Source organism: Macrotis lagotis, chromosome X (genome assembly GCF_037893015.1).
Source record: "Macrotis lagotis isolate mMagLag1 chromosome X, bilby.v1.9.chrom.fasta, whole genome shotgun sequence".
NCBI classification, from domain to species: Eukaryota; Metazoa; Chordata; class Mammalia; order Peramelemorphia; family Peramelidae; genus Macrotis; species Macrotis lagotis.
The window spans coordinates 579,305,071-579,318,487 of NC_133666.1; the positions used below are offsets into that span (position 1 = coordinate 579,305,071).

Genomic DNA, 13,417 nt, shown 5'->3' on the forward strand with positions numbered 1-13,417 from the left:
AGTACAATACTTTGTTCCACAGAACCAGATAAGAGCCTATATAGTATGTTATGAGGCTCTGTTATGTTGTTATGCTATGTTATGTTACCATTTAGTCTATGCTGTAAACTATGTAGACAATTCATCCATAAAGATCCGTCAGTCATTATACCTAGCTCAAGACCAAATCCTTCAAGCCCTTACTTCAACAAACATTTAAGAGTCTGTCATACACCAAGTAGAGTCATGTGCTTTTCGAAAACAGAAAGGAAGGTCCACAAATTTGAAAATATTCAGAGCATTATTCTTGTGGTAGTACAGAACCAGAAGCAAGATGGATGTCTGTCAATTGGGGAATGGCCTAAAAATTACAGTATATGAATGTACCACAATATGATTGTAACATAGGAAATTATGGCTATGAAATTTTTAGAGAAGCTTAGGAAGATTTTTTATTATCTCTAGCTGAACTATATAAGCAAAAAGAGAATAACTTACCAATAATCACAATAATATGAGAAATCCTTGAAAGATAGCATATCTTTGATCAATATCATCACTAATTGTGACTTTAGAAAACACATACAGAAGCATGCCTCCCTCCTTTCAAAAGAGAGGTAGTAAAAAATATAGGCACAGAAACCAGAAGAACATGGTACACACCAGCAAAAATATTAGGTGATGATCAACTATAGCTTTATTCATCTCAGAAGTACAGTAATTAAAGATAATTCTAAAAGACTTGAGATAGAAAATACCATCCATATCCAGAAGGAACTATGGAATCTAAATACTGACTAAAGTTTACTATCTTCAATTTTTTAAAATTGTCTTAGGTATCATTTTTCCCTCTAATAGTTCTGATTCTTCTTTCACAACATGATTAATATCGATTTTTGTTTAGCATAGCTTCATATGTATAGCCTATAATAGATTGCTTTCTGACAGGGGAAGAGGGTAGGGAAATGAGGAAGACAGAAAATGTGAAACTCAAAATCTTGCAAAAAAAGGATTGTTTAAAACAACTATTGCATGTAGTTGGAAAAAATAATAAATATTTTAACAAAATACAAAAGATGCAGAATGAAGTATATGATGACATAGAAAGACAAGTTAACTTGTTTGGCTTGTTTGGCTCAATTATACTTCATTGCTACAAAGGAGGAACATTTGCTATTTGATTATGGCAGATGATCTGTTATAACTCGCTTTACACTAGGTTAAGGATTTAACTGAAAGGATAAAGTAAAATAGAATGAAAAAGAAAACATCACAAAGAAATTGGTTAAATTTTAATTTTTTTCACAAATACGTGAAAAAGTAGTTTTCAGCATCCATTATTTGTATTTATATAATAGTGTTTAATATATTTTCCATATTAGCTATGCTCTGAAAGAAGAATTATAGTTAAGGGGGAAAACCATGAAAAAGAAAGAAAAAATATAATATACTTTCCTCTGTATTCAGATTCCATAGTTACTGGGGTTTTTGTTTGGTTTTTCTTCTTTCTGGATAAGAATGATATTTTCCCTAACAAGTCCCTCAGAATTGTCTTTGATCACTGAATGTTAAGAGGAACTTCATCCATCATAGTCGATCCATCTCACAGTAGTATTCTTAATGTATACATTGTTCTCCATTTCAAATCCCTAACAGTTTGTACAAGTCTTTCCAGGCTTTCCTAAAGTTGGCCTGCTCATGATTTCTTACAGAGCAGTAGAAATCCACAACATTCATATACCATAACTTGTTCAGTCACACCCCAATTTATGGCCATTCCCTCAATTTCCAATTATTTGCCACTTCAAAAAAGAACTTCTATAAATATCCTTCCCTAAAAAAAATTTTGTATATATGTCTTTTTTCCTTTTTTATGATCTCTTTGGGATACAAACCTTGTAGAGGTATAACTGGATCATGGAATATGTAAGTTTTATTGCCTTTGGGTGTGGTTCCAAATTGCTCTCCAGAAAGGTTGAATCGATTCACAAATCCACAAACAATGCATTAGTGTCCCAGTTTTCCCTTTATAATATTGGTCATTTTTTTGTCATCTTAGTAAGTCTGATAGATATGAGGTGGTAGTCAAAATCATTCATTTTGCAGTTTATAATATTCTCTCTTTCCTATTTGGTCATCACTTTCTATAGAGCTGACAGACTACTTTTTGTTCTCTTAATTGATCTATGGACCCACCCTTTATATTTAAATCCTGTCCCCATTTTGGATGTGAGATATGGTCTGTAGCTAGTTTTTGCTATACTACTTTCCCATTTTCCCTGCAGTTTTGTCAAATAGTGAGTTCTTATCCCAGTGTATCAAACAGTAGACTACTATAGTCATTTACTGCTTTTTTCTTTTGTACCTACTATATTTCCCCATATATAAGGCACAACAGTTTTTGAAAAATTGGGGGTCTAAAAGCTGGGAGTGTCTTACACAGTGGTTGCAGATTATTTTTTACTTGAATTTCCCTCTTTTTCGCACTTGTCTTTGTGCTCATTGTTTTGCATTTGCTACCAATATATTAGGCTACATTTTGTCATGTTCTGCCCAGAAATGGCTCAGAAAAGATTTTTGAACAGTGCTGAATTCAAGTTAAAAGTAATCCAGTTTGCAAAAGTGAATGGAAATCATCCTGCTGAACCTAAGGTTGGACCAACAGTAAACAATCCAAGACTGGCTATGGGAAGGAGAAACCCTATTGAAAACTCTGCCATGGCAGAGGAAAGTCATGAGAAGAAAATCAGCCAAATGGCATGAGTTAGAGAGGGAACTGAAGAGATGGATGGAAGAGCAAAAAGCCATTGGAATTCCAGTGTCCACAAAGATGGGTCAGCATGAGTCAAGAAGAATTGCTGATGAAAAAGAAGTTACTAATCTCAAAAGACACAATGTGTGCTTCAGGTTCATAAAATGGAATGGACTAAATATGTGTTCATGCATCAGACTTGCCTAAAAGATATCTGAAAGCTTATGAACAGAACTGAATTTCATGATGAATAAAACTTGAGTTCAATAATTTCATATAATACTTTTTTTCAAATTTAGGACACCAAAATTAAGAAGCATCTGGGGCAGCTAGGTGGCATAGTGGATAGATCACCAGCCCTGGAGTCAGGAGGACCTGAGTTCAAATCCGATCTCAGACACGTAACAATTACCTAGCTGTGTGACCTTTGGCAAGTTACTTAACCCCATTGCCTTTCAAAAACTAAAAAAAAAAATTAAGATGCATCTTATACATGTGAGTGTCTTATACATGAGGGAAATATGGTAATCTATTGCATTTCTCTATTTCTTAACCAGTACTAGGAAGTTTTGATGACTACAACTTTATTATAATAGATCTAGATATAGTATAATTAGGCTACCTTCCCTTGAATTTTTTTCACTAATTCCCTCAATATTCTTGACCTTTTGTTGTTCCAGATGAATTTTGTTGCTATTTTTCTCACTCTGTAAAACAGATTTTTTTTGATCATTTGATTAATGTGGCACTGAATAAGTAATTTAATTTATAAAAATTGTCATTTTTATTACATTAGTTTGGCCTACTCATGAGCAACTGACATTTTCTCCAATTGTTTAGATCTGACTTTTTATTTTTTTCTGGGAAAATTTTTTTGTTATTGTTTTTATATCATTTCTAAATTTGTCTTAGCAATAGATTCCCAAGCATTTAAAGTTGTCTATAGTTACTTTAAAGGGAATTTCTCTGTCACTTGCTGTTGGGTTTGTTTCTCATTTATGGAAATGATGATGATTTATATGGGTTTATATTATATCCTGTTACTTTGGTAAAGCTGTTAATTCTTTCAAGTGATTTTTAGTTGATTCTCTAGGGTTCTCTTAATATATCATCATATCATCTGCAAAGAGTGAAAGTTTGTTTCCTCATTGCCTATTCTAATTCAATTTCTTTTTCTTTTTGCTAAAGCTAACATTTCTAATACAATATTGAATAATAGTAGTGATAATGGACAGCCTTGTTTCATTCCAATCTTTTTGAAAAAGCTGCTAGTTTTTATCTATTACATAATTTACTGCTTATCATTTTAAAGAAAACTCTATGCCTATGTTTTTAATAGGAACAGGTGCTGTGCTTTGCCAAAGGCTTTTTCAGCATCTATTGAGATAATTATATGATGTCTGTTAATTTTTTTATTGATTTGGTCAATTATATTGATTGTTTTCCTAGTTTTAAACTATCCTTGCATTCCTGGTATAAATACTATCTGATCATGGTATATTTATCCTAGTAAGAACTTATTGTAATCTCTTTGCTAAAAATTTTATGTAAAATTTTGCACCAATATTTTTTAGGGAGATTAGGTCTATAAATTTGCTTTGTTTTGACTTTTCCTGATTTCAATATCAGCAACATGTTGGTGTCATAAAAGGAATCTGGCAGAACTCCTACTTCACCTACTTTTTTAAATACTATAAATATATAGTAGAATTCCCTTGTAAATTCTTCTAGTCCTGGAAATGTTCTTAGGACCTTTCTTGATTGCTTCTTCAATTTCCTTTTCAGAAATGAGGTTATTTCCTCTTCTGTTAATCTGGGCAGTATATATTTTTGCAAATATTCAATTCATTTCACTTAAAGTGGCAGATTTATTGGCATACATTTGGGCAAAATAGGTCCAAATTATTGCTTTAATTTCCTTCTCATTAGTGGTGAATTCACCTTTTTTGATACTGGTAATTTGATTTTCTTTTTTTTTTAAAAAAAAATCAGATTAAAAGTTTAATTTTTTGCATTTACAGAATTAGAAATTCTGAAAAATCAAAGGAGAAATTAACACAATTAAAAGTAAGAAAAATATGGAACTAACTCTTCTATTTATTCATTAGTTCCATATTTTTCTTACTTTTAATTGTGTTAATTTCTCCTTTGATTTTTCAGAATTTCTAATTTTGTATTTTACTTGGGGATTTTTAATTAGTTCTTTTTTGGGTTTTTTTGGTTGTATGCCTCTTTCTCTATTTTATTCATATAAGCATGTAGAAATATAAAATTTCCTCTATTAACTGTTTTGGCTACATCCCACAAGTTTTGGCATGATATTATCATCATTGGCATTGTCTTGAATTAATTAGTTAATTATTTCTATGATTTGTTATTTGATCCACTCATTTTTAAAAAATTTTTCAAATTAGTAACCAATTAATTTTTAGTTTATCTTTCCACAGTCCTTTATTACATATAATTTTTATTGCATCATAATCCAAAAAAGGATGTATTTAATAATTCTACTTTTTCTGCACTTGATTATGAGATTTTTATGCCTTAATTCATGGTCCATTTTTGTGTAGACGCTATGTACCAGAGATATGTAGGAATAATCCTTTCTGTTTCCATTCAGTTTTCTCCAGAAGTACATCATATCTAATTTTCCTAAAGTTTTATTTACTTCCTTAACTTTCTCCTTGATTATTTTGTGGTTAAATTCATCTAATTTTGAAAGAGGAAGGTAGAAATCCCCCAGGAGTATAGTTTTGTTTTCTATGTCTTCCTTTAATTCATTTAGCTTCTCCTCTTAGAAATTTACATACTGAGGGACAACTTGGGTGATAGAGTGGATAGAGCAACAACCCAGGAGTTAGGAAGACTTGAATTCAAATGCCCACTCAGACATATAATACTTACTTAGCTATGTGACCTTGGGCAAATCACTTAACCCCATTGCCTAGCAAAAATCACAAAAAAATAATTTGAATGCTATACTACTTAGAGCATGTATATTTAATGTGGATATTACTTCATTGTCTATGGAATCATTTATAATGTTTCCTTCTTAGTTTCCTTCTTCATCCCTTTTAAACAGATCTATTTTTGCTTTTGCTTTGTCTGAGATTAGGATCACTATCCCTGATTTTTTTTTGCATTAATGCCCCAATCTTCCCACAATCTCTCCAGTACTGATTATTTTACCTTTTCTCAACTTATCCAATCTAATAGGTATGAGGTGATACCTCAGAGTTGTTTTAATTTGCATTTCTCTAATCAGTAATGATTTGGATCATTTTTCATAAAAAATATTTTATAGTTTCAATTTCTTCATTTGAAAACTGTCTTTTAATATCCTTTGAGCATTAATTAATTGGGGAACAACTTGAAACCCTATAAATTTTATTCATATAAACATTTAGAGATATAAGATTTTCCCTTAAAATTGTCTTGGTTGCATTTTATAAATTTTGGTATGCTGTCTCATTGTTATCATTTTCTTGTATATAATTATTGATTATTTCTAAGAATTCCTGTTTGATCCATTTATTATTTAAAATTAAAGTTATTTAGTTTCCAATTAATTTGGGGGTAATCTTTTCATGACCTTTATTGCATGTCATTTTTATTGAATCATAGTCTAAACAGTATGCATTTATTATTTCTGCCTTCCTGCATTTGATTATAAGGTTTTTAATGTCCTAGTATACAGTCAGTTTTGATATAAGTGCCATGTACTGCAGAGAAAAAGGTATGTTCTTAATATCCCCTTTAAGTTTTCTCCAGAGGTCTATCACAGCTAAGTTTTCTAAGATTTATTCACCTTCTTCACTTCCTTCTTGTTTATTTTGTGGTTAGATTTATCTAGGTCTGTGAGAGAGAGAGAGAGAGGTTGGAGTCCCCTATTATTTAGGTTTTGCAGTCTATGTCTCCTTGTAATTCACTCCACTTTTCCTCTAGAAATTTGGATGCTATTCCACTAGGTGCATAGATGTTTAATAATGATATAGCTTCATTACCTATGGTGTCTTTTAAGAAGATGTAGTTTCCTTTTAGTGAGATCAATATTTGCTTTTGCATCACCCCTGATATTTTTACTTCAGCTGAAGCATAATGTATTTTGCTCCATACTTTTACTTTTACCCTGTGTGTATTACTCTGCTTCAAATGTATTTCTTGTAAACAGCATATTGTAGGATTCTGGTTTTTAATCCATTTGACTATCTGGTTCTCTTTTATAGGAGAGCTCATCCCATTCACATTTACAATTAAGATTACTAATTCTGTATGTCCCTCCATGCCATCTTTCCCCATTTATATTTTTCTCTTTTCTTTCCTCTTATTTCTCCTCACCAAAGTTTTACTCCCTTCCCCTTTAACTTTTCTTTCAAAATTTACCTTTATCTTTACGTATACCTTCACCTCCCCTATTTTCAGTTCCTTCTTCACCTTTCTTTTCCTTCCCTTCCCCACACTTCCCTGTAGAATAGGGTAGATTTTTAAACCCAAATGGGAATGTATCTTATTCTCTCAGTGGGTCAAATCTATTGAATAGAATTTAATCCCTTCTTTCCTTCTAATATAATAGATCTTTTGTCTCTTCATTTGGTGTTATTTATCAATAGAAATACTATCAATCAAGTACCATCGATCAAAACTTAATTAATTGATTGCCTGATTGTTTGATAAGCTCAAAATACTATCAAAGTACAACCACAGATACAGTCTGAAGGTCTCTCTTAAGAACTTTACAATCACCATCTTTATCCAGATAAAGAGCCTTGGAGTTTGAACAAAGTTCAAGGACTATTCCCTTTAATTTAGAAAAAAACATATCTTATTGTCTGATCTTGTTATCTCTTATACTTTTTGTTTCTTCCTTAAGGATGTGATTTCTCTCTCATCACACTCAATTTGGATCAATGTACAACATGGAAACAAAATAAAGACTGACAGATTGCTTTCCGTGGGGGGGGGGGGAGTAAGATTGGGAGAAAAATTGTAAAACTCAAATAAATAAAATCTTTAATAAAAAAAGAGAGAGAATTTTATAATTGATTGTAAGCTATGGGAGACACTGACTCAGGACTGCCCAAGAGGATTCTCTAAACAAGGGGAGTGCTAAGCTTTGTGAGCAAAGTAGAATTAAAGTAGGTCAAAGGAAACTAAAATAAATCTATTTAGAGTAAATGCTCCAGATTTTTTTTGTCTCAAATATAGTGATGTTATCTTGGTCCTCTTCAATGGAAAGACAGAACCAACCATATCCATATCCCCTAAATCCAATCTCTTCAATTATATTCAACCCTTTTAAATATCCTAAGAGAAATACAATTCCCAAGAGGTACAAGTATTATAACTTCCATTGCAGGGTTGTATACAATTTGATCATCTTGACTAACATTTGCTATGTTTTGTTTTGTTTTGTTTTGTTTCTTCCCCCTTTTGTTTGCCCTTTAATACATCTCTTGAATCATGTATTTGGAGACTGAATTCTCTTTTCAGTTCTAGTCCTTTTATCAGGAAATTTTAGAAGTCCTCTATTTCATTAAACATCCATATTTTCCCCTGACAGAATATGATGAATTTTACAGGGTAGTAAATTCTTGGTTGTAATCCAGGGTCCTTTACCCTCTGATATATGTATTCCAGGTCTTACAGTCCTTCAGTGTTGAAGTTGATAAGTCCTGTGTAGTCTAGTCTGATTGTGTTTTCTTTTTTTTTTAATCACATAAAAGTTTATTTTAAAATAAGAAACATGAAAGGAACAATAGAATTAGGGAATAGAAATTCAGGGACCATTTGTGCAACAGCCCCACCCAAACTGGACTGGTTCCAGGGTATGCTTTCAGTTGTATGTGTAGTCCTAGGAGACCCAAGTGGGAAGGGTGAAGCCCCAAGATTGGGGAGGGAAAGAGAAACAAATAAGCAAGAGTAGGGAGGGGAGGGGGATGGAAGAAAAGTGAGGTGATAAAAATTCACATGCTGTCTTTTACAGGTGCTTATCAAATCGTGTACTTGTCCCACTTTTTCTCTGGGTCATAGGGTTCCCAGCGGCTGGCTGGAAAAATATGCTTGTTCTTCTCATACCAGCCCCTTAGCACCACCTTTCCTGCATGTGACTCATCTTTCTCTACTGCGGCATCACTGAGCAGCCGAACATCATCATGGACATCAAAGGTAAAGAGTGGGCCACTCTTCCCTCTGGCCTTGGTGACGATAAAGTCATAGAAGCTGTGATGATGGGGGATAATCAGATCCTCCTTGATGTACATGAGTTGCTCCACTCCTGCAGACCTTAGCTCACTGAAATCTTTGCACAGGATCTCCAAGGCCTTTTGCAGAAACTGTTGCATTGTGCTCCCCTTCTTCATCTTGACGGTCCTTCGGTGCCCAGAGCCATCCCACTAACTAAAGGTAATTTCAGTCTCTTCACTCTTGATTTTCTCCTGCTTGGCCTCCCATTCCTGCCGAAGTTCTTCTCGGAGCCTATTTTCCTCTTCCTCTCGGTCACGATCAGGAAGAAAGCTTGTGTCCACATCTGGGTTCTTTCCTAATTTTCTCTTCTTTGAGGGGATCTCTTCCCGTTCAAGATCTTCTTCATCCAAATCTTCCTCCTCTTCTTCCTCATCCAAGGTGAAGGACAGGCTAGAGATCTTCCGCTTCTCTTCCTTCTTGCGCTCCTTTTCTCGAAGTTTCTGTAGTTTTAGTTGAAGTTCTTTGGACTGTTCCTTTTTAGCCAGCTGCTTTTCCCGCTCCTTCACCAAGGCTTCCTGCTTGGCCTTCATGTCATTCAGGGTTACAAAGACCCACAGTGCTGGACTTGAGCTCAGCCTCGACTGCATCATAATGAGCTGAGAATTTCTTGTCAATGTTTGACTTCATGATGTTCTCCTCGGTGATGCGTTGCTTCATCTGCTCCATCTGCTCCCGCTGCTTCTCCCGCTTCTTCATGAGGTGCCTGGCGCGGCCCGCCTCGCTGGCAGCCCCCTTGGTACTGAGCCATGGGGGTGGCAGTGGTGGGCTCGGGGCCCGGCCGGGGCGCTAGAGGAAGGGCTGGTCTCCCCCGCGCAGGCAGTCGGGCTCGCGCGGTGCCACTCTGATTGTGTTTTCTTTTATTTAAATTGCTTCCTTTTTGCTGCTTGCAGTATTTTCTCCTTTGAGAATTATAGAATTGGCTATGATAGCCCTTGGAGGTTTAACCTGGGATTTTTTCTTGGAAGTTTTGTGTATTCTTTCAGTGGCTATTTTGTCTTCTTGTCTTGCTCTAGCAGATTTGGACAGTTTTCTCCAATAATTTCTTGAAAGATGTTTTTCAGGTTCTTTTTTTTTTATCTAAGCTTTCTAGGAGTCCAGTAATTCATAAATTATCTCTCCTGTATCTATTTTTCAGGTCATTTCTTTTTCATAAATGGTACTTTATATTTTTCCTTCAATCTTGTCAGTCTTTTTACTTTGATGGCATTTTGTAATCTCATATATTCATTGATTTATATTTGTCCAATTGTAATTTTTAGGGTGTTATTTTGTGTTTTTTTCCAGTTGGTCAATTTTATTTTTTGAAGAGTTACATTCTTTATCCAGTTAATTATTTTTGCTTTTTAAAATCTATTTATTTATTCTCATCCACTTGTATATCCATATTTCCTCCTTTCCCACCCCCCTCCCCTCAACAGGGAACAGTCAGGTTAGCATTTTACATACATATTTTGTTAAACACATTTATAAATTAGTAATTTTGAGCATGTGGATTTGAGCATGAGGATTAAGGGGAAAAGATAAATAGGAGATAATTTTTATAAAATGTTCACCAAATTCAGAAGGGTTGTTTTATTTTTCCTGTGTGTTTTGTTTTGTTCTGTTTTCTTCCTTTGGTTAGAGATAGTATAGTCCATAACCAGTGAAATACATATGTCCTAGCTCTCTGAACTGCTGAGAGGAGCTGTTTCCATCAAGGTTGATCATCTCACAGTGTTGTTGTAAATGTGTACATTGTTCTCTTGCTTCTGTTCTCTTTGCTCAGCATCAGATCCTGTAAGTCATTGCATGCTTCTCTAGAGTCTGACCATTTATGGTTTCTTATAGAACAATAATATTCCATAATATTCTTGTATATAACTTGTTTAACCATTCCCCAATTGATAGGCATCCCCTCAGTTTTTAATTCTTTGCCACTATAAAGAGAGCTGCTTTGAATATTTTGGAACATGCAGTATTTTCCCCATATTTTTACAATTTCTTCTGGATATAGTTCTAGAATTGGAATTGCTTGATTAAAGGGTATGAATAGTTTTATTGTTTTTGGTTATTTTAACTTTTAAAGGAGTTGATTTCTATGGTAAATGTTTCATAATTTTCCTGCATGACTCATTTCTTTTTTCCATTTTTCTTCTCTCTCCTTTCATTTTTAAATTCTTTTGTAAGTTCTTCTATGAATTTTTGGATTTGAGTCCAATTCATAGATTCTTTTAAGACTTCCTCTGTGGGTAATTTTTCACTCTTTTCCTCTCCCAAAGTGGCATTGTTATCATCTTTATCTGCATAGTAGCTTTCTATAGCAAGTGCTCTTTTAGCTTTTTTGCTTATCTTGAAATGTCTGATCTCTAATCCTGGGGTATAGACCCAAGGTTTTTATGATGGTGCTGGGTTCTGACCCTTGATTTGTCATTAGCCAAGATATTGCCTATGCAGTCCAAGAATTGCCTTTTCAGAGGTTTTTTCCCTCCTCTATGTCAAGGTTCTACCTTTGCAGTGGTTTGTTCCCAAGCCAGTATTTTCTTTTGCCCTAGTCTTCTCTGGATCTAATCTTTGTTTAGTGTTGGGTCCCTCCCTGCTGGGTTGCTGTCTAGCTAGCAAGACTACACTGTTGTCAAACTGTTGGAACCTGGACTGCACTACTGGCTTTCCCATTCTCCCAGCTAGCTAGGCTTTGTTTCTCTCTTTCCCATAAAGAGACAAATCTTCAATGAAGATCCTCCATGATGTCTACCATTGAAAACTTCTGTGGATCTTGTCTTTTTTTGGTGGGATCTATAGCTTTAATGTCAGTGCAATGGCTTCATTTAGTTTTGTGTAGGGAAAAGTTGCAGGAGCAGGCTAGCTTCATACCAACATCTTGACTCCATGGAAGATAAATTTCTAAACCCAATTGGAACTATATGTTACTACCTCTTTCAGTGAAGTCTGTTGAGAGTAGGATTTACTTAGTGCTCAAATTTTCCCTTCTTTCCCTCTACTATAATATATCCTTTCTGCCTCTTCATGTGAGGTTATTTATGCTCTAATGCCTTGCATTCTTCTTTTCATGTCTTAATTGTTTTATACCTGTCTTGTTCTCATATATTCTATCAAGCTATATTTCTTTTATCTAAGTTGAAAGAAGTACAATTGTCAAGGGCTGATTGATTGATTGATTTATAAGTATCATTACCTCATAATCACTTTCTGCCCACAGACTCTGTCCAAGTATACTTCCTTTAACTGTCCCATTAGAAATATAATCTTCAAAAGACATAAGCATCATCAAAATATGAACAAGTTATACACACACACATGCTCTTTCCAAGTATACTCCCTGCAATTATCCCTATAGAAATGCCACCTTCCTGATGTAAAATATCATGTAAAGCAACATCACTGTCCCAATAGAAATATTATCTTTATGAGCTAAACTATCTGCTAAGACATTATCATTTTCATGATCAGTCTAGACTCATAACCTCATAACCTCTGTTTATGTAGGTTTCTTTTAGCTATCCTAAGAGAAATATAATTCTTAAGAGGTTCAAGTATTATCTTCCTATGTAGAGGTATACATAGTTTAATATTATTGACTAACATTTTTCCCCTTTCCATTACCTTTTATTTTGGTCTTTTTTTTTAGGTTTTTGCAAGGCAAACAGGGTTAAGTGGCTTGCCCAAGGCCACACAGCTAGGTAATTATTAAGTGTCTGAGACCGGATTTGAACCCAGGTACTCCTGACTCCAGGGCTGGTGCTTTATCCACTATGCCACCTAGCTGCCCCTCCATTACCTTTTTATGAAGGTCTCTTCAGTCTTGGTATCTTGAATCTTGCATTTGAAAATCAAATTTTATGTTTAGCTCTGTTCTTTTTTAAAGGTAAGATTAAAAAAATCATTGAAAATCCATCTTTTCCCCAAAAGAATATGCTGAATTTTGCATGATAGTTGTAGAATGGTTGCAGTTCAAGCTCCTTTTGTCCTTCGGATTATCATATTCCAAACCTTTTGAACCTTTAATGTTGTAGCTCTTAAGTCCTGTGTAATATTAATTGTGACTCCCTGGTATTTAAATTGCTTTTTTTTAACTACTGACAGTATTTTCTCCTTTAGTTGAGAATTTGGAAATTTGGCTTCAATATGCCTTTGAGTTTTAATTCCGAGCTCTCTTTCTGGGGGTGATCAATGGAATCTTTCATGGACCATTTTGTCTTCTTATTCTAGGATATTAGGATAGTATTGCGTAATAATTTTCTGAACATATTACACACGCTCTTTTTTTCTGATTATGACTTTCAGATAGATCAATAATTTACAAATTATCTCTCCTGTATCTATTTTGCAAGTCAGCCATTTTCCCTAAGAGGCACTTTATATTGTCTTCTATTTTTTCAACCTTTTGATTTTGAGTCAGGGAATCTTGGTTTCTCATACAAGCATTAGTTTCCATTTGGTCCAATT

General features: G+C 34.2%; 1 pseudogene; it reads right to left on the reverse strand.

The window, feature by feature from the left end:
- Positions 1–8,475: 8,475 nt before the first annotated feature.
- LOC141499379 (protein FAM50A-like) overlaps positions 8,476–13,417 on the reverse strand; it is a 35,842-nt pseudogene continuing 30,900 nt past the window's right edge.